The 23,960-nt window shown below is 44.2% G+C and overlaps 1 protein-coding gene across 1 annotated transcript in view; it reads right to left on the minus strand.

Annotated features, from left to right (window-relative positions):
* LOC146808987 (sialic acid-binding Ig-like lectin 13) overlaps nt 1–23,960 on the minus strand; it is a 435,230-nt gene that overhangs the window by 329,183 nt on the left and 82,087 nt on the right. The window lies entirely within an intron of this gene.

The raw sequence follows: 23,960 nt of genomic DNA on the forward strand, positions 1-23,960 counted from the left end.
CGCTGCAAATGGTTGAAACTAGGAAGTGTTGGCCGCCAATTTGTGATTCTGTTGAAGTGAGTAAGGGGAAAAAAGGGCAAAAAAAGTAGGAAAGAGGAGGGTAGAAGCACTGTAACCTCTGTGAGGTGTTTATGGTGTGCTATAGAGAGGGTGTGAAGCGAACTACTCATACCTACTGGTCTGAAAGTGCTGGGTATGGAAATTAAGTGAGGTATTGCATAGAGTCTGATGCTGCTAAGGTGAGCTGCTGCAGGAGTCGGGGATGAAAGCGTGAGACAAAACTGTGTGTCGTATGGTGTGAAATCATGTGCCCTGGCCGCCTGGACACCTGTGGAAGTAGTGTCAGCATGTGTTTATACCTACTAGGATGAACTACTGACTCCTACTGGTCTGAAAGTCCTGGGGTATGGAAAATATGTGAGATATTGTCTAGAGTCTCATGGTGCTAAGCTGAGGTGCTGCCGGAGTGAGGGATGAAAGCGTGAGTCCAAACTGTGTATCATATGCTGTGAAGTCATGTGCCCTGGCCGCTGTGCCACATCTGTCAAGTAGTGTCAGCATATAGTTATACCTACTGAGAGGAACTTTTGTTTTGAACATTGTAACTTGTGTATGGTGCTTAAGGGGTGTTATACAGGGAGTGCGAAGGTAAATTTGCATGTATCAAATCAATACAGTATTTGTAAAGCGAAAACTACTCACCCTTATGGGTCTGAAGGCCCTCGAGGCAGGCGTGGAAATTATGTGAGCTATTAAGTGAGCTATTGCCCAGAGTCACATGGTGCTGAGCTGAGGTGTCCAAAGGTGTCCTTTATAAGCATTTCCAAACCTACCCCAGTCAATGTGCCTAGGTTATTTCCACCACAATGCACAATCATGAGGTCAGGGTGTGGAAGATGCAAAGAGGTTTTAACCAAAGGTAGCAATTGGTGCCACTTCAATCCTCTCTGTGCAAACCATTTAATGTCCACATTTTGTAAACCTAGGTCCAAGTCAATACGTCTGTGTTCTGCATACCTCTTGCACCAGAAAATATAGCTATGTCCTACGATCCACACTAGCATTTTGAAGGTATGGCTGGAAGGTATGGAAAGATGTCTGTAGCTGATGCAGTTCCTTGGTAGAATAAGAGATATCTTTAAAGATGGGGAACTATTTTTTTTTGCCATACAAAACGATACGTGATTGGGAGATGAAAAGCATTCTTTTTTAAAAGTAGGGTGCACATTCGTTTTGTGGAAAAGCATCTTTGTGTTTGGTTAAGATAAAGCAGTTTCAACTTGGAGTACATAACATAGGATAAAATTTGCTCAACTCACCCACACCTGCTACTTGCATTTGGAAGGCACTGTTCGAACTTAAAACAATCGTGAACTTTTAACCTGTACGTGCCTTTAAATGTTCAAGAAAATGTTGCAAAAAAAGATCGATATGTTCGAAAAAATTGATGAACTTTTAACCTGCATGTGTTGTAGAATGTTCTAGAAAGTGTGTTGATAGAGTACGTTGCACTTCTGACTTCTATGTATTGTTGAATATTTAAAAAACTGTTTATATGGAAAAGTAAAAAGAAACCAATAGAGAGAAGTTTTGAAAATTAAAAGAATCAAGCAACTATTCTAATTTGTTCTTTACATGTATTTATGTGTGGAGCAGCAAAATTGTAGACACAACAGCACCAAGAAGAGGAAGAAGCAGGGAGTGGGGAGACAGGGGGGACGGCGGGAGATGGGAAGAATGGTACACATGCACAATTAAGTACAGCACAAGTATAGACAAACAATGGCCAAAATGAAACTCACCATTAAGGAGCACAAGTCACACAACCACCCAATATCACACCTGCATTCATACAGGATGTGTACAAAGGCTGGTTGTTGGTGTTGAGGGATGTCTGAGACCATGGTCATCATGGATGAGATACCCAGCATGTGGCACATGGGCAAGTTCACTGTGAGTTACGTTGCCAAACAGCTGCTCCCATGAGTCCACACACTTTTGTATGGTGCCCTGTTGTATCTCATGCACTCGTACGGCACACCATTGTAATGCCTAATCACGCATGTCCTGCTACATTCCAACTACACCATCACAGTGCCGTTTGGAGGAGGTGCATGCCACTTTGCAACATCGACTGCTGCGGCCCTCATACGCAGGGTCATATCAGCATAATCCACCCCAATGTTAGGGATAGGTAAGTCTGCATTTTAGCAGACATTAGTTTATGGAGAAAACAGCGGTTTTCTCCAAAAACTAACGTGTGCTAAAATGCTGGGGCAGCCTTGTAAATATCGCAATGTGAGCATCAGCGATATTTACAAGGTTGTCCTGCCCAGTGACGCCCTCAGGGAGGCATTGGGTAAAAGAGTGCTAACATGCACTAATGCATGTTAGCACCCTCTTGTTAATAGGGCGATAGTTTTATCTCCGCTTTTTGGCTTTAAAAGCCAAAAAAGCAGAGATAAAGCCCTTGTAAATATGCCCCAAAATAGGGACGTGGATAATGGGCATATCAAAGGAGAGAGACACAGAGAAACAGAGTAGGAAAAAAAAGCCAGAGAGAAAAAGAGAGGGAAGGAAAGAAAGGGAGTGAGAAAGAGAGAAGGAAGAGAGAGAGTTAGAGAGATTGAAGTAAAAGAAGGAAGAGAGAGAGAGAGAGAGAGAGAGAGAGAGAGAGACAGACACTGCCGCCCCTACGCATCCAAGAGCAAATAATTACCTGGTGCCACTGGAGTGTGCAGCAGTTGGCGCTCCACGTGCCGTCAAAACTCCACACATCCCAGATATGTCGCTGAGTCCTGAGTCATGAATGGCTGAGACCACATCAGCTTCTCCGCGGATCTCACAGATGTCGCTGAGTCCTGAGTCATAAATGGCGGAGACCACATCATTTTCTCCACGGCCCGGCAGATCTCACACATGTCGCTGAGTCCTGAGTCATCAATGGCAGAGACCACATCAGCTTCTCCGCGGCCCAGCAGATCTCACACATGTCGATGAGTCCTGAGTCATCAATGGCGAAGACCACATCAGCTTTTGGGGCCGCAAAGCCTGGGGAACTCAAGTCCATGCAACGTGGTGATAGGCTCCTGATGGCCATATGAGCTTCGTGTGGCACCAACCCTGTGCATCTGAAGTCTGCGCCAAGGGGGTGGTAGGCCCCTGACGGCTATACAGATCAGGGTGCGACTAACCTTCTGCGCAACTTTTCAAAGACTCTTTATGGTTGAGACACGTGGAGTGTCCGCCATCTAGTCAGCACTGGCAATAAAGGATGTGACGTTGTCGATCTTTTATATTTGTGTGGTCACATGGCCTGTGACACATGTGCCGGATGGATGTGGTGTGTGTGCAAACCTGCCCTCGGGGAGTGGCTGTGAGATGTTGAGAACTAGACCACTGACCTGCACACCAACAGGGAGTACGCCTGCGACAGGTAGCTACGTGGGCCCAACGTCGGAACGTAATCGGAGTGGCGTGGTGTGGCGTATGACGGAACAGGGCAGTGATAGCTACAATGACGTGGACGGCTCGTAGTACTGCATCTGTGAGTCGAGCGGACGGGTCACATCTGTCCCTCTGCGTGCCTGGGTGCGAACTGTTCATAACTCACACTACATAAGCATTGAAAAACCATTTTGTGATTCAGTCCATCAGCTGGCATTTGTCCGAGGCATTTGTGAAAACATATCGGAGTTCTTTCTGTGATAGAAACCCCTTTGACGCTGCCTCTCCCCACATCAGTAGGTAACGCACCCTCTTCCCACATTACCATCATACCCCCAACAAACTTCTTGGGCCTGGAAGTGTCCCTGTGTGGTTGGACAAAGAAGAATCTTAGTCATGTAGAGATTTACATATAAAAATAATTATTTAAAGAAAAGAACAACAAATAAGACTGAAGGGAGTCAGGTGCTGAGGTCGCTGCCACGAAGTTGGGGTCACTGCCATTCAGGACTCAGGACACAGTTACACATGTGGGATCAGCTTGTGTTAAAGAGGTTTAGTGGGACTACATGTCGCCGGCCTTGCATATCGAAATATGTCTCACTGATCGAAGGGAGTGTGGAGCTGTGGTCGGTGCCACGGACTTGGGGTCACTGCCATTCAGGACTCAGGACACAGTTACACATGTGGGATCGGCTTGTGTTGGACAGTGTTAGTTGGCACCATGTGCCCAAAATTCAAATTGCGAGGTCTGCTGCCCACAGGATAGACTGCTGAGTGTTCGTTTCTACTTGAAAATGAATTTGGTGATTGTACTAATGCTATAACTGATATAAAAAAATTCAAGAAGAAATGATACTAAAAGGATATTATGTAGATTTAACACCTGTAATAGTTACTTGCCTAGTGGACTCTGCAGTTAATGAATGAAGAAATAATTTCCATTGTGAGCCCTACTGAGTGCAGTGTAGGCGTATGATGAAAAGATGAAATAAGTATAGAATACACTGATGAAGTGTTGTATTTTCTGAGTACAATCTTGTTGTTAGAAATTAGCATTTAAAATTGGAATTGCGAGCTGTACTGCCTGCAGTGTAGACTGCTATTCGATGTTAGTTTGCATTTGAAGATTAATTTGGTCATTGTAGTAAAGCTAATACTGATATAAAAAAAGAACTAGAAGTGAGGATACTAAAAGGATAATATGTAGCGTGTAGGAGTGTGGTGGTGTGGTCGCTGCCACGGACTTGGGGTGACTGCTATTCAGGACTCAGGACAAAGTTACACATGTGGGATCGGCATGTGTTAAAGAGGGTTAGTGGGACTACGTGTTGCCGGCCTTGCATATCGAAACATGTCTCACTGATCGAAGGGAGTGTGGTGCTGTGGTCCCTGCCACGGACTTGGGGTGACTGCCATTCAGGACTCAGGACACAGTTACACATGTGGGATCGGCTTGTGTTGAAAAGATTTATTGGCACTAAGTGTCGCCGCCGTTGCATATGGAAATATGCCTAACTAATCAGAGGGAGTATGCTGCTGTGGTCGCTGCCATGGACTTGGGGTCACTTCCATTCAGGACTCAGGACACAGTTCCACATGTGGGATTGTTCGGCTTGTGTTGAACTGGGTTAGTGGCACCACGTGTCGCCGCCATTGCATATGGAAATATGCCTCACTGATCAAAGGGAGTCTGGTGCTGTGGTTGTCTCATGGAGTTGGGGTCACTGCCATTCAGGAATCAGGACACAGTTCCACATGTGGGATTGGCTTGTGTTGAAGACGGTTAGTGGTACCATTTGTCACCGGTCTTCCAGTGTAGGTCAGAGGTAGCGGTGAGCAAGGGCCCATAGCCACGTGCATACGTTGATGGCCCCACCGGCCTGCGTAGTGAAGGTTCAGTGTCACCACGTGTCGCCGGCCTTCCATATGAAATACCCCTCACTGATCAAAGGGAGTATGGTGCTGTGGTCGCTGCCATTCAGGACTCAGGACACAGTTACACATGTGGGATTGGCTTGTGTTGAACAGGGTAAGTTGGCACCACGTGTCGCCAGTCTTCCACAGTGTAGGCCGGAGGCATCGGTCAGCAAAGACCCACAGGCAGGTGACGTTGACTTGACCTGCACAGATTGAGAGCATTTGGTCTTCTTAACCCATTATAGTCTCTTACACAATTTGTGTCACTACTAATCTTGAATTGTGAACCGTGTAACCCCAGTTGAGGGCGGAGGCAGCGGTCAGGATGGGCGCACAGCCACATGGCGTTGAGTTGAGCTGCACAGTTATTGGCACCTGCAGTACTCAGCGTGTGCGCACCCTGCGATGATACGTGGTCCCGGTGGGCCGCACTGGGAGCAATGTGTTTTGTCTGATGAATTCTGCCGTGATGAGGCCACGTGGTGATGACTTCTGGTGCAGTGAGTTAGTAGCACCTGAAGCACACAGCGTGTGCGCACCCTGCGATAATGCACGGTCTGGGCAGTCCGCACTGGGAGCAACGTGTCTTGCAAACTGGTCTGCGATGTCTGCAATCGCCATTGCATCTGAATTGTAAGCCCTGCTGTCCGCAGTGTAGATCGAAGGCAGTAGTCGGTACAGACATAAGTCTGCAGTGCTGTGCAGCTGGGTTCGCAGCGGGCCTGTGTCGAGGAGGCCCGTGGTTATGGCAGTAGCCACATGCCAGGGTGAAAGTTGCCACTCTGACAGACTGGTTGGTCTTCCCACCAGTGAACCACGCTTAGGGCCTGGCCTATTTATTCATATTCCTACGCTGGAGTGACGTACGTTGGAGCAGCCCACTCCGCTTCCGCTTCCAGGGGGGGACAACACAGCTACATGACCGAGATCATCCCCACTGCCTGAGGTAACATGGTTGTGTCCACTGTGCACTACACTACAAGTAGCAATAGTATATCTCCACATGGAGAGGTTTGTGCTTTGCATAGTGAAGTCTGTGCAGCACATCAGCGTTACACTTGGCATTGTGTGCTTTATTGTTGATGGGTGACTGCCTCCTTCATATATTATTGGTTGCCACATCTCCCAACATTCATCTATTATGTAGCTGAGGGGCATGGCATTTTGGGAAGGTCCGTTGTCGTTTTTTGTGCTGCCTCTGTGGTAGTGGGGGGGGTGGCGCTGGGTTTTGTGACCTTGTTGGGTGTCGGAGCTGCATGATCAGTAGCTCTATCATGTGTTGGTCTTTAGATGTGGCTGTGAGTTGGATCCAATTCACGGAGTAGATAGTCGACATCCTTACACCAGTTAAAGGTTGATGTTAATTTGTTACTGGTAACTCAGCTTATCACCTGCTTTTTGGATCGCATTGCAGATATGGCTGGTCGTTGAAAATATGGGGAAGTGGTGTTTTCATATTTTTTTTGCATGGGATTGCCTACTTTGCATTTCATTAGCGTTAGTTGTGGCTCTCGTTTGTGGCGATTTTGTTGGCGTAAGGTATCGATGGAAGAGTGGTGAGATTTGCAGTTTTCACCAAGTTGAGAATGGGATGATAATTAAAAAACACAGAAAAAAAGACAGGTTTAATGAACATTATAATTAGAGATTAGCATTTAAAAAACCTTTGAAATTCACTGAAAAAAACATAGGTTTAAGGCACGTTATAGTTAGAAATTAGCATTTAAAAAACCTTAGACATTCACTGAAAAAAACATAGGTTTCAGGCACGTTATAGTTAGAAGTTAGCATTTAACAAACCTTTGAAATTCACTGAAAAAAACATAGGTTTCAGGCACGTTATAGTTAGAAATTAGCATTTAAAAAACCTTTGAAATTCACTGAAAAAACCATACGTCTCAGGGATGTTATAGTTAGTTGGACATTTCACTCATAGAAAACCATAGACATTCCCCTGTTATACTTAGCTGAGATAACTATAACTCGACACGCTATACCTTCCTGCTGCCCAGAGGTCCACTGCTGCTGCTGGGGACACCAAGTCCCAGGATTCCTTGCTCCTCTGGAGGGAGGAGCGTGTCATTCGGGGCACGCTGAAAAAGTGCTGATTTTCACCGCGGTGCAAGACGCGCTATACCTTCCTGCTGCCCAGAGGTCCACTGCTGCTGCTGGGGACACCAAGTCCCAGGATTTCTTGCTCCTCAGGAGGGAGGAGCGTGTCATTCGCGGCTCACTGAAAAAGCACCAATTTTCACCAAAGCGCGGGACGAGATATACCTTCCTGCTGCCCAGAGGTCCACTGCTGCTGCTGGGGACACCAAGTCCCAGGATTTCTTGCTCCTCAGGAGGGAGGAGCGTGTCATTCGTGGTATGCCGAAAAAGTGCAGATTTTCACCGCAGCATGGGACCCGCACGGGCCACGCACGGGCGAAGTCCGGGCTAAGGGCAGGCCCGTCCTTCGCCGTCAGTGCCAGGAAGAGGCAGTGCAGGGCCACCCCCATTCATTTGCAGGTTTGGGCAGGCATACTGGGATCGTGACAACATTGACAAGGTACTGTTCCGGTGATACTCGCCTTTCCTCCACCATTACTGTGGAAAACTTGGACAAACATTAATTGCTAAATACTGCGCACTTGTGCTAGCTTTATTAAATAGTATCATTATTGTGTAGAGATTGGGAAAAGAAAGTCCATGGAAGGGGGGGAGTGGGGGAGATGACGGTCTGGGTAGTAAAACTCGCAAAGGGAAAAAAGCAAAGAGGACACCTAAACATCCAGTTACTAACTGTGTACTGGATCGTATCGACACACTTAGAGAGGAATGTGAGGATTTGCTAGTAAGTGAGTCAAACCTACATGTGGTAGCGGATAAGTCCCTGACCAGCACAGAACCTCCCACTAGGGATAGCCCAAAAAATAGTCCTGTCATCCCCAACATGTTCCTTATACATAAAAGGAGCTCTATTAAGAACATAGATGAGAGTCGTTCAAATTCTGGCAGGGAGGATGCCCCTCCGACTTTTTCCCAAATTTCACTGAACCTGAAGGTCACCATCCCATACTAATTGATCCCACAGTCAGCTGCACAAATAGATATGCCATATTGGCAAGTTCCCAGGCGGAGGGAAGTACACATTATTTGGAACTCCCAATTATAAATAACACAGAGCAGGTTGATAACTAGGCAAACAAGTATGCTCTAGATACACAGGAGACTATCCTTGCAGTTCATTCACTTTGGACCGAATTAGGGTCTCTGAAGACAATGATGGAGAACCTAACATCTATGATTACTCTCCTAACACAAGGAAGGTCTCCTAGTGCTAACTGCCCAACCTGTAGTGCTCTCACTCCACATAACCATCCATCAGTCTAAGCAAAATCATCTACCCCCCCGAGGTAGAGGAATCCAGAGAAAAGTGACCCCCACGTGCAGCGAGGTGGCTAAGCAAAATAATCTCCCTACATTGATTCCCCCTGAAAGTAAAGTACTGTCCAACATCAGAACCACTGTCAGCCCTTTATCTAATGTTACATCTAGGATACAGCCACAGCAGGGTAGGAATAGGAATATAACTAATGGCATACCTTTGACTAACCAGCGAGCTATCAGTGAAGGGAAGGGGGGCAGTGCTATTTCCAAGCCGCAAAAAAATCAGTGAATTTTTATGGTGAATGTGCCGAAGTGGGGGCAAAACTGAAAATGCAGATTCACTGACCAACAAGGCTATACACTGGATACGGCATGTAAGGGGCTGCCGATCAGTAATAAGGGATGATATTATGAAAGCACGTAGGCTCACTTCTCCCACCAACCCCTTAGACTGTATCGAACTAACCTTCCTGAGGGATGCACTAGTTGAAAATCTATAAGCTTTAGAATATAGAACCTGTTCACCTGACCACTCATCTATCCAGTTCCGGCAGACTCCGCCCATTAGTAGGCCCCATAACCACCTAGAGTATTTGGCAACAGGGCGGATAGGAAGCTCTACGCTTGAATGTAATGATTGACTGATTGGAGTATCTAGTTCTCGAACTGGCAGGGCTGCAGATTTGTTATCAACTAGAGAAAGTAGTCTAGTGATTTTGACTTGTGGTGATCAGGACATGTTAAACATGCAAGCTCAAAATTCAATCCTGCAATTACCTGTACTTGTGTGCCCAATAGGGTACACCAGTTATTCTACTGGAAACCACGTAGTCCCAACATGTAGTGGTCATGGCATTAATAGGGACACACGGGTATCATGGAACATTGCAGGAGTTAGCTCTAAACTTTCCTCACCAGATTGGCTTACTTTTATTGACTTATTCGACATCTGTTGTTTTCAAGAAACGTGGCTTTTAACACCACAACATCGGGTAGGCTTTTTAAATTATGTGCCAGCAATAAAAGGGGCTAAAGGCCCTCCGTCGGGTGGATTGATTGTATGGGTACAGCAAGCACTAGGTAATAGCATTAAGGAACTACCTTCTAACTGCAGTGACATCCAAGTAGTGAGACTAAACCTGGGAATAATAGGCAAGGTTGATATTTATAATATCTATGTGAGGGGAACAAGAGAGGGAAGGTCTCAAGTTTTAGCGGTTTTAGATGACCTCCTCGAACTACACTCACTAGAAAGTAACATTATCTTAGCGGGTGATTTAAACTCAACATTTGAGCCACTCACCAGTGATGAATGGCTCACTATTGACGAGGAAGATGACCAGTGGGGAATTCCAAAATTGGAGCTTGCTCCAATAAAGAAATGGACAGAGGCGGTAATCCAAATAAACTCTATTTTCCTAGAGTAGGGGCTTAGGGCTCTGAATGGTAGGACTTCCCTAGATAGACTAGGCTCAAATACATTTAGTAATGGATCCAGCACAAGTAGGATCGATTACATACTTGTGAGCCTGAAACTTTGGCACACCATTGATGATATGGAAGTAAGGGTTCATCTGGAAAGCGACCATAATCCCCTGTGTGTATCCTCTAGCTGGTGGCGGCCGGCAAAATCGTCCAGTAGAGAGGCTGATTTTCACTCGTATGAAGTTGTCCCCACCAACGACATGAGACGACTTAAGTGGTCAAGTATAGTTGAAAACCCGGGGGCCCTAGAAATGATAGCAAAGGATGTTGACCATGCACTAATAACTCAGCCGTTGGTACAATTCTGATTGTCGGCAGTCAAGAGCTTTCCTAGGGAAGGCCATCAGATGTTGCGAACCAGTTGTAGTATGTGCAGCTAGGCAGGCATATAAAAAATCTATGTCCATAGCCAAACGTTCTTGGGACGATAAAAGATGGCAGGATCTCAAGAAGGCTAGCATTAAGAAAGACAGCAAACAATTCTGGAACATCATAAAGTGGGACAGGGAGGGCATTCCAGAACCACCACATAATCATGTCTCACAGGATGAATGGGTTAAACATTTTGAACCACAATATACATGTAGCCCAATATAGCCAACCACGGAAGGTCTAAGCCATGTGTTTTATGTAGAGGAGGAATTTAACAGCAGGGATATAGAGATAGCTCTTGGTGCAGTTGTAGGAGGGAGAGCACCTGGCCCAGATGGAATCCCTGCTGATATGTTCCTCCATGATAAAACAAGATGGGGAAAGTACATAATGCTACTGGCTAATGCAATTGCACAAGGAGCCCCTGTACCGGTCTTGTGGAAAGGAGCGGAAATAACCCCGTGTACAAAAAAGGTGATAAGTCTCTGCCGGGGAATTACCGACCCATTAGCCTGATTGACTCAGTACAAAAAATACTAGGGAGACTGATCCTCAACAAAATACAGGACTGGGTTGAGGAGTACAGTATATTGTCACCCTTATAAGCTGGTTTTCGTGCTTCCATAAACACCATTGACTAGTTGTTTTGTTTTGTTTTAATACACTGGAAAGTGGTGGTCTTGGGCAAAGGCAGTCTGTATGCTGTCTTTGTCGACTTAAAATCCGCCTTTCATCTTGTTTCCCTCTCTAGCCTATGGGCAACCCTCCATGAACTTGGCTTACCCACTGAACTCCTGACTCTCTTAAAGAGAATGCATGAGGGTAATTATGCTAAGATACAATGAGGTTCCCAGGGACAAGTCGCTAGTTCCTTCCCTGTTGAGCGGGGGTTGCGCCAGGGTTGTGTTATGGCGCCGACCTTTTTCACTGTGTTCATTAACAGTGTAGTTGACTGCATGACCTGTTTGAACACTGATGCTCCGATTTTAGCTGGATCTAAAGTCACGATTTTCATGTTCGCGGACGATACGTTGAACATTTCGAAGACCCCGAGTGGGCTCCAGCGAGCTCTGAAAGTATTTGAGGATTTTTGTACTGCTCGTGGTCTTGAAGTCAACGTCTCGAAAACAAAATGTATGATTTTTAACCAACACAAAGTTTTTAAAGGTGGGATCATAATAAACAATTGCCCTCTCGAGCAAGTTAGGGAGTTCATATATCTAGGGGTGAACATACAGAGTGATCTCAAGTGGAATCACCAGATTTATATGGCCACACTGAAACACAGCCAACTTTTGGGGGCCTTACGTCTCGAGCACAAAAGGTCCTTTATGAAACCTATTAGACCGGTGCTCCAGGTATATGACACTAAAGTGGTAAGCACAGCTTTATATGGTGTTGAACTATGGGGATTAGATGACATATCCAAGCTCAGTCTGTCAGAAAACAAGTTCCTACGGGTTATTACAAACCTTCCACAAAGCACGCCATTGTGCCCGTTGTTTTATGATCTTGGGAGAAAACCCCTTTGTGACACCGCAAAGCTATGTATTGTGTTATACTAGCATAGACTGTGGACTGCACCTGAACTGGCACCATATGCCGCTGGCTTTGGGTATATAATAAAATCTGACATTTTCCACAAAATCAGCTGGCTTCGCGGCATTAAAGATTTTTTAGTCAAAATTGGTATGTTGATGCTTTGGGAGGACCCCACTACAGCTTGTTTTCCCTCAAAAAAAGAAAAGTATTGGGAAATGGTCGTACTTACCAAATTAATAACTAGCGAATCTTCCTCACTAACAGGAAGATTCTTGGATTTTAAAATTACCCAGAGTCTTTATGAGTAACTACATATGTTTTAAACTAGTATATGTGACTATTGGTGTATATAAGTGAGTATATGTGAGAGTGAGAGATTGAAAGAGTTCCTGTATGAATAAGTATGTGTTTCTATAAGTGATTGTTCAAAAGACTAAGTATGTGTAAGTTTCTGTAGAAGTAAGTGTGGTGGTGTGTGTATAACTGTATATGCAAATAAATGTATGTTTGATTCTTTATTAGCATGAGTGACTATGTGTGTGAGTAACTCTATGGATGAGTGGCATTGTGTAACAGGATGTATAGGTGTATGAGTACATATGATGAGTGAATACATGTATGAGTGACTGTATAGGACTGTTGGTGAATGAGTGGATGTGAAGGTGGATCTTAGAATTACTGAAGAGGTTGTTGTAACTGGTATTGGTATGTCCATTGTTTTGAAAAGTTTGGTCTCTATTTTTGAATGTGTGTATCAAAGCTTATATTAGGGTGAGAGGAGGTCTGCCACTCTATCACAAGGATGATGTCATCAGTGATGTCATCAGTGATGTCATTTGAGATGTCATGAGTGATGTCATGAGTGATGTCACTGACCATGTCATGAGTGATGTAATATGTGACGTCATCAGCAGTGATTGCGGGCGCGCGAGTTATAGTTAGCTGAACTAACTATAACGGGGGAATTTCAATGGTTTTGTACAAGTGAAAAGTCCAGCTAACTATAACACCCCTGAAACCTATGGTTTTTTCAGTGAATTTCTGAGGTTTTTTAAATGCTAATTCCTAACTATAACGTGCCTGAAACCTATGGTTTTTTCTGTGAATGTCAAAGGTTTTTTAAATGCTAATTTCCAACTATGCCTACAGAGATAGGACATGTGAAGAAAGAAGAAAAAATGCAGAGAAAGAAAAAAAAGAAGTGCAGAAAGAAGCAACAGAAGTCCTCAAAGACGAAGAAAAGTGCAGGAAGAAGGATAACGTGCAGAAAGAACAAAGAGAAGAGCAGAAAGAAGCCTTGTTGCAAAATCATCCTGTACCCTCAACTTTTTCAGACGGATACTGGTGGTAACGGAGTCCGACTAACCAGTGCTAAAGCCAGTGCTATGTTAAAAGACACTTAGAATACAGTGAAAACACCTACATACACTAGGGAACATTATGCGTTGGGGTCCCCCTGTGATTACCATGACCTCCACTGGAAGCCCCTAGTATATAATAGGGCAGGGGGATTAAAACTACCTCTTAAAACAGGCCACAGGGCGTTTTTGCACACGTTAACTCAGGCCCCGTCTCCTCCCTTCACCACTGTATAAACACGCCCTGTGTCCGTTTTTAGTTTGGAGATTAAGTTCATTTGAATCCTGAGGGTCCCTAGGGTCCAACTAGCCCACTAGGTACCTCCAGTAAGTGCCACAGAGCTGCGTTGCAGAGAGGTGTAAAAAGTGGCACGGCCTGGACCACCTCTCTGCAATGCAGCTCAGTGGCGCTTACTGGAAGCACTTGGTGGGCTAGTTAGCCCCCAGGGGCCCTCAGTATTGAAGGAAAATTATATCCCCAATTTAAAACGTGCCATAGTGCATGTTTGCACACGTCACCTCAGGCCCCGTCCCCTCCCTTCACCACTGTGTAAACGCGCCCTGTGGCTGTTCTAAGTTGAGAGATTAAGTCCCCTTAAATCCTAATGGTCCCTATGGTCAAACTAGACCACTAGGTACCTCCAGTAAGCGCCACAGAGCTGCGTTGCAGAGAGGTGTAAAAAGGGGCTTGGCCTCAGAACACCTGTCTGCAGCGCAGCTCCCTGGTGCATACTGGAGATGCCTGTTGGGCTAGTTGGCCCTCAGGGACCCTCAGTATTGAAGAGTAATTAATTCCCCAACTTACAACTCGCCAGGGGGCGCGTTTTCAGAGTGCTGCAAGGAGGGGGCGTGGCCTCCGGCACGATGCCAGTCTTTTATTTATTTTAATTTTTGAAGAAGGGGGGCTGTGTGGTTCCCCTTCTTATTCTAATTTATTGGCCCTGATGACCCCATCCCCCAGGGCCTGTCTCCTAATTATATTTTTTTGACCCCAATCCCCAGGGCCGGCCACTGTTTCTTATTATTTTTAAAAAATATATATTTATAGACACACCTAGGACATGCTGGACAAACCGTACATACCTATCACCATGACGATTTGCGTGATATTCATTAAAAGGCGACTATGCATACAATGAATCCAAGTGGAATGTATTTACACCACTAGTGAAGCTCTTATATGTCTGATGCCCTACCGTGCCTAATCCCGGTAGACACCCTTGTCGTTTATTTATACAAACATGGGTAGCTATTGACGGGCACATTTAATACACATGCACACCAAGCCATTCAAAGAGGATTCGACAAAAATTCGACCAAAACTATGCAAGAAACCCCCCTCATGGTTAATAAAACACACATCCACTACCGGATGTGTAATACTTTTTATTTTACTCTCTGGAAAGGGGGCGAGCATCACTTGAGAGTCACAGCGCGCTCCTGGCAGAGCCCAATGCTGTGTTACGCCCACCATTGCCTGCTGAGTGCCACACACCTCTGTGTTGTATTCCACAAGCTAGTGCATATGCTATGACACTCTCTAGCCCATGTGCACTGTAACACCACCCCGTGAATATGTCATGCCACAATTGTCTTCGCACGGGTTATATTGCCCCATCTAACGTGCCTTCCTCGATGCCTATGTTATAACGCACAGTGCTATGCCATACATATTACAATCTGGGATCCATATCTTTGTCACAGTGCATATGCAACGTTACACTCCCCAGCACATATTTTATATTACAACTTTAGAGACTAGTTAGGTTACACAACACTGCCCTGTGCATATTACACTCCAAGGCGCATATCGCATAGCACGCGCTAGTGCCTGTGCTATCTCGCGCTCTCCAATGAATCTGTCATTGCACACAATGTATTGCATATTATATTTCACGCCCGGTTCATCTTATATCACACTTTTTGGTGCATAGTTTATACCATACACTATATCTAGTTTTCATTTTCAATCGTGCTCTCAGGACTATGTTCTATATAACACTGTGTTCACCTACCATTTTCACGGGCATTACATTTTGCGATAGGGGGTGGAGGGTCAGGGGGTGTTTCTGCCAAGTGAGCCCAGACTCACAGTCACAAACGTCCTCTTCTTCCTGAATAAAAGTGAGATTATGCTGCATACTTGTTCATATTTTAAGTAGTTTGCTCAGACACACGTTTTAAAAACAATAAAGTTCCTAATACCCGCCTTCTCTGAACAGTTAGCTTGCTGCCCCATCCCCCTCCTCCCTATCCTCTGTTGTGTGAATCCATGGACTAGCCTCCTCCCTCCTGCCATGCATGGTCTGATCTGCTGCCACTGCCCTCAATTTAGTATGATGTACCAGTCCACTCCTCCTGCCCTCCATTGCCCAATTCTATGCCCCATCATTGACCTCCTGCTTAAACTCTGTGCTTAGCTTGCTGCCCCTATTCTCCTTCCCCCTGCCCTCCGATGTCTTTGTGTATGCCCCTGCTCCATCCTTTTTGCCCACCATGTTCCATGGACCTGCCACTCCTCCCTCCCACCTGCCTAGCATTGTCAGATGACTGTAACCTGTCCCTGTCACCTCCACCCTGCCTGTCCACATGCCATGCCCCTATCCTCTTCCTCCTGTCCTACATGGTCCATTGTACTGCCACACCCTTCTGCCCTCCCTGGTCTGTTGTGCTGCAACTGCTCCTCCTGCCTGCCCCGTGCGGTCTGTTGTGAGGCCCCTTCCCCTGAACTTTCTTGTCTGTGCACAGGTCCTGACCCTCCCTTCTATCCTCCATCGTCCTTTGTGCATGCCCCTGCACCCTCCTTCTTGCCCATCATAGCCATTGTGCTACCACTAACCCTCCCACTTGCCATGCATGGTCTTCTGTGCTGCCATGGCCCCTCCCACCTTCCCTGTGTGGTCAGTTAGCTGCCCCTGAACCCCTCCCACCTTCCCTCCATGGTCTGTGTGTATGCCATCACAGTCTCACTGTTGCTCTTCATGGTGTGTCTTGCATCTAGTGCCCATCCTGCCTGACCTCCATGGCTATCTTGCTGCTCCTGCCCTGCCCCCTTGCCCCCAGCCCTCTGTTTACATGTGCAGACCCCTACTCCATCCCTCCTGGCTTGTCTGTTCCATTGTAATGCCCCTGATCCATCCCTCCTGCCCTTTATGGTCTGTTATGCTGCATCTTTCTCTCCTGTCTGTCCATTATGGTCCTGCCTCTTGCCCCTCTGTTCTCTGTTGTCCATGTGCATGGTCCTGTCCCCTCCCTCTTGCTTTCTATGGATTGTTGTGCTGCACTCCCGTCCCGCATGCCCTGTGTGGTGTATTGTGCTGCTGCAAACCCTGACGCCTGCCCTGCAGGGTCAGGTTGGTGCACCTCTCCATGTCCCTCCTGTCCTCTGTTATCCAAGTCCATGTCCCTACCCCATTTCCTTCCATGATCCAATGTACCATGTACCATACTTGCGAACATTTTGAACTTGGTAAGAGGGAGATTTTGAGAAAAAAACTGGGGTATTGATTTTCCCCTTTGAGTTACATTGAAACAGTGGAGATTGTAGACAGGAGACAGATAAAATAAAGCCCATTTGAGCTTAAAAACATTGGACGTTTCCTGGCTGAATCGGGTCTGTTGGCATGTATGGTTGTACCACCATTGCCTCTTCCTTCTGCCCACAATGGTCTATTACAGTGGTTCCCAAACTTTTGACTCCTGAGGACCCCCACTGAGTCACCACTGGAAGCCGGGGCCCCCAAGCAATTTGTAGGATTTACATTTCAAACATTAAAACAGTAATTCGAAAAAAATAAACACACGTGTGCAAACAAAACAAATACTCGAATTACTAAGGCTTTTAGGGGCATATTTACAAGTCCCTATCGCCATGGGAATGTCACTTTTTGCGATGTTCCTGTGGCAATAGGGGCTTCGCCCTATTTACAAGGCAGCGTTAAGCCACTTATTGTGGCTTCACGATGCCTTGTAAATAAGGCCCCCTTTCATGCAATGCTTAGCGTGAAAAAGGTGGGCAGTGGGAGTTGCAGTGGGCGTTTCACTCCAACACCCATTGATTTTGACGCTGCCCTCTATTTACAAGGTCAGCTTAAATAGGAGACAGCACCAAAATTAAGACCATGAAAAACCTGGTCTTAAATACCTTATTTCGCCTCGTTTTTGCTTTTTTCCAATGGAAAAAACGAAACACCTTTTATTGTTTATGGTCAGGAAGGTGGACCTTCCTGCACATAAACAATCCTTAATAAAAATTACATTTTGTAACTTTCATGTGTGCTGCATTAGGCAGCACATTTAGAAGTGACAAAACGGCAGTACAAAATTGTTCATGTGCAGGAAGTGGGAACATAGCAGCATCAGGATAATGATAGACTGGGAATAAACATATGTTGCTAACTTTTACCATGCAGTTTGCAAGCAGCTCTTTGATGACAGCTTATAGGACGCTGCTAGATTACGATTGTCCCTTATGAATTGCACAGTGACAAAAAAGAATCTGTGACAAAATCAGTAACCCACTGACCTATGCACATAAAATACTGTTTTTTAAAATGCATTGTGCACGTTCTTTGCAGTAGGCATATTAACCCTCTGTGTCACATAAGTCAAAGCTGCCACTGGACAACACTCTCATCTCTCTCCAGCAGGTACATTAATCACTGGCATTTTCTTGACACTTTTATAGTTGCTCGAAAACTGCTAATTTTACAAGGAACTTTGCAGTGCTTTTAAAACTGCTGCCTGCGGACCCCTTGGGAATGTGCCATGGACCCCTGGGGGTCCTCGGACCCCAGTTTGGGAAACACTGGTCTATTACATTGCCACAGCCTCTCTTGCAAGTCCTGTATTGTTGGTTTGTTGCCCCTGCCCCCCTTTCCACTGCCCTCCATAGTCTGTTGTGCTGCCACGGCCCTTCCTGCCTGCTCAGTGTGGTTAAATTGTTGCCTTTGCACCCTCCTACCTGCCTTCAATTTTCAGAGTCCGTGCCCCTGGCCTCTGCCTCTCAACAGTATCCTAATGAACAACTAGATTGCTAACATTCTATATTTATTACAAAAGTGTGGAATGCCTGACGTCATCTTGATGTAATCAAAACTGTAATACCTAGAGCATTTCCTTTAGAAATTACATATATGAGAGGGTCTTATTGGCATCAAAATTATGGTTAGTGCTCTAAAAGACTAAAATAGGACATATTTTCTGAGTTTTCAAATAGCGAGAAAGCACTTTTAAATTATTTGTTACCTTTATGTTTTTTTATCCAGTTGACCACTTGATTAAATGTTGCACTTAGGGGAGAGGATGTGGTGTTACTTCCAGAACTGCAGACTTTGCAACTGGGGAACCAGGTTGGAGTTTCTGCTTCAGCTCGACATTCTGTGATTCTGGTCAAATCACTTAGTCTCCCCATGTCTACAACCAAAATGAATTTGTTCTTGTGTGATGTAACCAATGCTCATGTAAAGCACTCCAATACCTGACAAGTCTGCACTATATAACACTGCAAAAACACAAAATAATAAGTGTTTTGCACACTTCTGTCATTGGGCTATATTTGGGCTACATCTGGGTGATTTTGGGCTACATTTGGGCTCTTTTGTCTCCGGTGGCCATCTTGGGAGGATTATTTGTTATGAAGTTTCCTAATTTCCTCATGTACTGCAGTCTCCTCAGTAGGAAATGCTTTCAGTTTTTTACTTTGATTCCATCATGAAGGTATTCAGATATGTCACACATTTGCCATAAATTCTGAATGTTAGCACTCTAGTTGCTCATTAGATCACTGTAGTAAAACTACTGTTCACCATGGAAGTCTGCTCCTGGTATTAAAAGTGCATGTTTCAGTCTGCATGTCAGAATTTTTTAATGAAATCGAAGAGGATTTGAGAAGTCACTCAAAATGTGCCCTCATTTTCTTTCTTCAGCATTAATCATAATTTCTATGGCAAAATGAACCCCCTCATTGTGTTCCTTTTTAAATTAAATGTTTTAAGTGTTACCAGTTTATTCCAATCAAGATGGCTTCAGGTGTGCCATACTTTTGTCATAATGAATGTCATCAGTGATGTCATGAGTGATGTCACTGACCATGTCATAAGTGATGTAATATGTGACGTCATCAGCAGTGGGTTGCGGGCGCACGAGTTAAAGTTAGCTGAAATAACTATAACGGGGAATTTCAATGGTTTTGTACGAGTGAAATGTCCAGCTAACTATAACATGTGTGAAACCTATGGTTTTTTCAGTGAATTTGCAAGGTTTTTTAAATGCTAATTCCTAACTATAACGTGTGTGAAACCTATGGTTTTTTAAGTGAATTTGCAAGGTTTTTTAAATGCTAATTTATGAATGTATTATTATATTTTTAAAATATTTATTTTACAATAAGCTACCTATGTATATAGTTATACATTGACTGTATCCTGTAATATGGAATGGCTTAGCTCTTTTTTTTTTAAATTTGGATAAAGTTGAACAGCATAGTTAATATCTTCTATAAACTTAATAACACTTACATTTTTTTTTAAGGGTTTTTGACCGTGCGCGCACGGTGCGCGCATGCGAACGTACTCCGTGTGCGCATGTGTATGTGCTCCACGTGCGCATGCATATGTCGTGCGTGCTCCGCGCGCGCGTGCTCCGTAAGCGCAAGCGCGTGCTCCGTACGCGCATGCGGCCGTGCTCCGTGCGCGCACCGTGCGCACACGGGGAGCGCACGGTGCGCGCACAAAGTCATGTGATTAAGAAACAACACTTTTCATTGGTTTATAGTAGTTTCAGGTCATGTGATTTAGAAACAACACTTTTCATTGGTTTATAGTAGTTTCAGTTCCAGAAACTTCCAACACCACACCCACTCCCCTCATTATTTCTTCTGATTCCCTGGGAGAAGGAGCTATGCAGCTTTTCCAGTACTCCAGTATGTGAGAATGGCAGAGCAGCAGTCATCTTCTGGGAGTGAGCAGGAGACCCTTGTGCCACAGAGGCAGAGGAAACAGAAAGACTCTTTTATATGGCAATATTTTACTTTTCCAGAGGGGCAGAAGAAAGTGAATGCTCCGAAAGTCACCTGCACTATTTGTGGTGTTGTCTTATCAAGAGGAGATCCTAAAAAGAAATACTCTTTTAGTATTTTCACTATGATCAGGCACGTTAAAGGAGTACATCCTGCGGCTTATGCTCGAGCTGCTAAAGACAACCCTCCAGCAGCTCAGCCGAGCACATCTGCAGCAGCTCAGCCGAGCACATCATCGGCAGCTCAGCCGAGCACTTCATCTGCGGCGGCAGCTTCACCTGCTTCTGTTCCTCTGGATATGCACCCTCTGTTCCAGAGGGTGCATATACGGTGCAATGCGTGCAATGCTCTTCTCTCTTATGGTGACACCAGCATTCCCCTTATGGAGAGCAAGATACAGCAGCACACATGCGACACCCCCATAATTTTTTTCATTTTTTTGTTCCTCTGTTCCTCTTTTTAGAGCCACCTAACATCTAAACACTTAAATTTGATTTTTAATTCAATTTTTTAAATGATTTTTTTCCGCCGTGCGCGCACCTCGCGATTTTTTGAAAAAAAAATTAAATGTTTTTTTCACCCTTCGGGGTCCTTCAGGGACCCCCTGACAAAGTCTAGGGGGTCAGGAACTCTGTACCCTGCCCCCTTTTCATGTTCTCCACCTTTCTTTTTCACTGTCACACACAAAATGGCTGCCGACACTTCCTGATTTTGACCGATCCGAATGTTGACTGACATGTAACCACCAATCACAATTACGCTCGCGCACGTTAGGGTGTGCGCACCCTGCGCGCATGGTGTGCGCACGGTGCGAGCACGGTGCGCGTTTATAGATATTTATGTACTTTTAACTGCAATTTTCTCAGGAACTACTGAACAGATTGACACCATATATGCAAAAGGCACATCCTTGACCTGAGGACTACCTCTTTGCCAAATTTCAAGTAATTCTGTTCAACCGTTCGGGCTGTACCTTCAACTAAAGGTCCTATGGGAAAATGCATGGGGAAAACGCGTTTTGGGACCCCCCTTTTTTCTCAGCCCCTGCTTGACGAATCACACCGAGACTTTCAGGGTAGGAGCTGAGCAGAGCGCCCCATTAGTTTTGAAAATTTCGCGAGGATTCATCAACCGGCACCAAAGTTATTCAAAATAGAATTTTCAGATTTCCTATGGAAACTTGGTCCTAACTATAACTATCTACTGGCGACCGCTTTGGCTTATTGTTCCGGTTGCTGCTGAATTCACACTGTTTAAATTTAAAAACTTTAATTTTTGTATAATCGAAAATTTTACTGTAACACATTTTTTTCAGCAGTAAGGAACCTATATGTTAAACGAATAAGTCTGTCTTTCAACTCTGGGCTGAAACTACATCAGTTGTTTTCCATGTCAATTGTATACCGTTGCCATGACGATTTTTCTATGACACACAGTACTTAATGGCTGCCATTGGTGTTACCTGTGATATTGACAAAGGCGGCTTGCCGTCGAAACGCGTCTTGGTCTCTTAACGAAAATAAATTCCTTCATGCTTTATTCTCACGGAGTCTACGCCTGTTTTTGAATATTGACAGCAGGACTGGTTGCATATATATATATATATATTCACTGAAAAAACCATGGGTTTCATACACGTTATAGTTAGGAATTAGCATTTAAAAAACCTTAGAAATTCAGTGAAAAAACCATAGGTTTCACACACGTTATAGTTAGGAATTAGCATTTAAAAAACCTTAGAAATTCAGTGAAAAAACCATAGGTTTCACACATGTTATAGTTAGCTGGACATTTTACTCGTAAAAAACCAATGAAATTCCCCCGTTATAGTTAGTTCAGCTAACTATAACTCGCGCGCCCGCAATGCACTGCTCATGACGTCACATATTACATCACTCATGACATGGTCAGTGACATCACTCATGACATCACTGATGACATCTCAAATGACATCACTGATGACATCACTGATGACATCATCCTTGTGATAGAGTGGCAGACCTCCTCTTCCCCTAATAAAACCTTTGATACACACATTCAAAAATAGAGACTAAAATTTACAAAACAATGGACATACCAATAACAGTTACAACAACCTCTTCAGTAATTCTAAGATCCACATACACATCCACTCATTCACCAACAGTCCAATACAGTCACTCATACATGTACTCACTTATCATATGTACTCATACACCTATACATCCTGTTACACAATGCCACTCATCCATAGAGCTACTCACACACATAGTCACTCATGCTAATAAAGAATCAAACATACATTTACTTGCATATACAGTTATACACACACCACCACACTTACTTCTACGGAAACTTACACATACTTAGTCTTTTAAACAATTACTTATAGAAATACATACTTATTAATACAGGAACTCTTTCAATCTCTCACTCTCACATATACTCACATATATAAACCAATAGTCACATATACTAGTTTTAAACATATGTAGTTACTCATAAAGACACTATTGAGACAGTCATTCACTCACTAACACACCCATACACACACTCATCCACCCATGCAGTCCTGCACACATGCTCTGTTCAACACATACAAACAGTGAGTCACTCATTCATGCACCTATGCACTACGTCATACCCCCACCGAACCATGCAGACACTCATACTGATACTCAAAAAACCAACTAATAACCTATATAGACACCCATGTAGCTACTCTCCAACCCATGCAGCCACTTATACACAAAGTGAGAGACTGATACAGATATTTATATATTTAAACATTACTCACTAAGCCATGTATTCACTATGATACACTTAATCAGTCAGTTACACAATCAATTTTTCAAAAATAAATCATCCATTTAGACAGTAATATACCCATTTATTCTTCCATCGACCTTGAGATATACATATATAAAACATATTTAATTTTCAGAAAAACACACATTCACTGAATGATGTCATCAGTGATGTCATCAGTGATGTCATTTGAGATGTCATCAGTGATGTCATGAGTGATGTCACTGACCATGTCATGAGTGATGTAATATGTGACGTCATGAGCAGTGCATTGCGGGCGCGCGAGTTATAGTTAGCTGAACTAACTATAACGGGGGAATTTCATTGGTTTTTTACGAGTAAAATGTCCAGCTAACTATAACATGTGTGAAACCTATGGTTTTTTCACTGAATTTCTAAGGTTTTTTAAATGCTAATTCCTAACTATAACGTGTGTGAAACCTATGGTTTTTTCACTGAATTTCTAAGGTTTTTTAAATGCTAATTCCTAACTATAACGTGTGTGAAACCCATGGTTTTTTCAGTGAATTTGCAAGGTTTTTTAAATGCTAATTCCTAACTATAACGTGTGTGAAACCCATGGTTTTTTCAGTGAATTTTCAAGGTTTTTTAAATGCTAAATTTTTTTTTTTCTTCTATTTTTTCTAACATATTTTTAT

Source organism: Triturus cristatus, chromosome 7, assembly GCF_964204655.1.
Source record: "Triturus cristatus chromosome 7, aTriCri1.1, whole genome shotgun sequence".
Taxonomy (NCBI): Eukaryota; Metazoa; Chordata; class Amphibia; order Caudata; family Salamandridae; genus Triturus; species Triturus cristatus.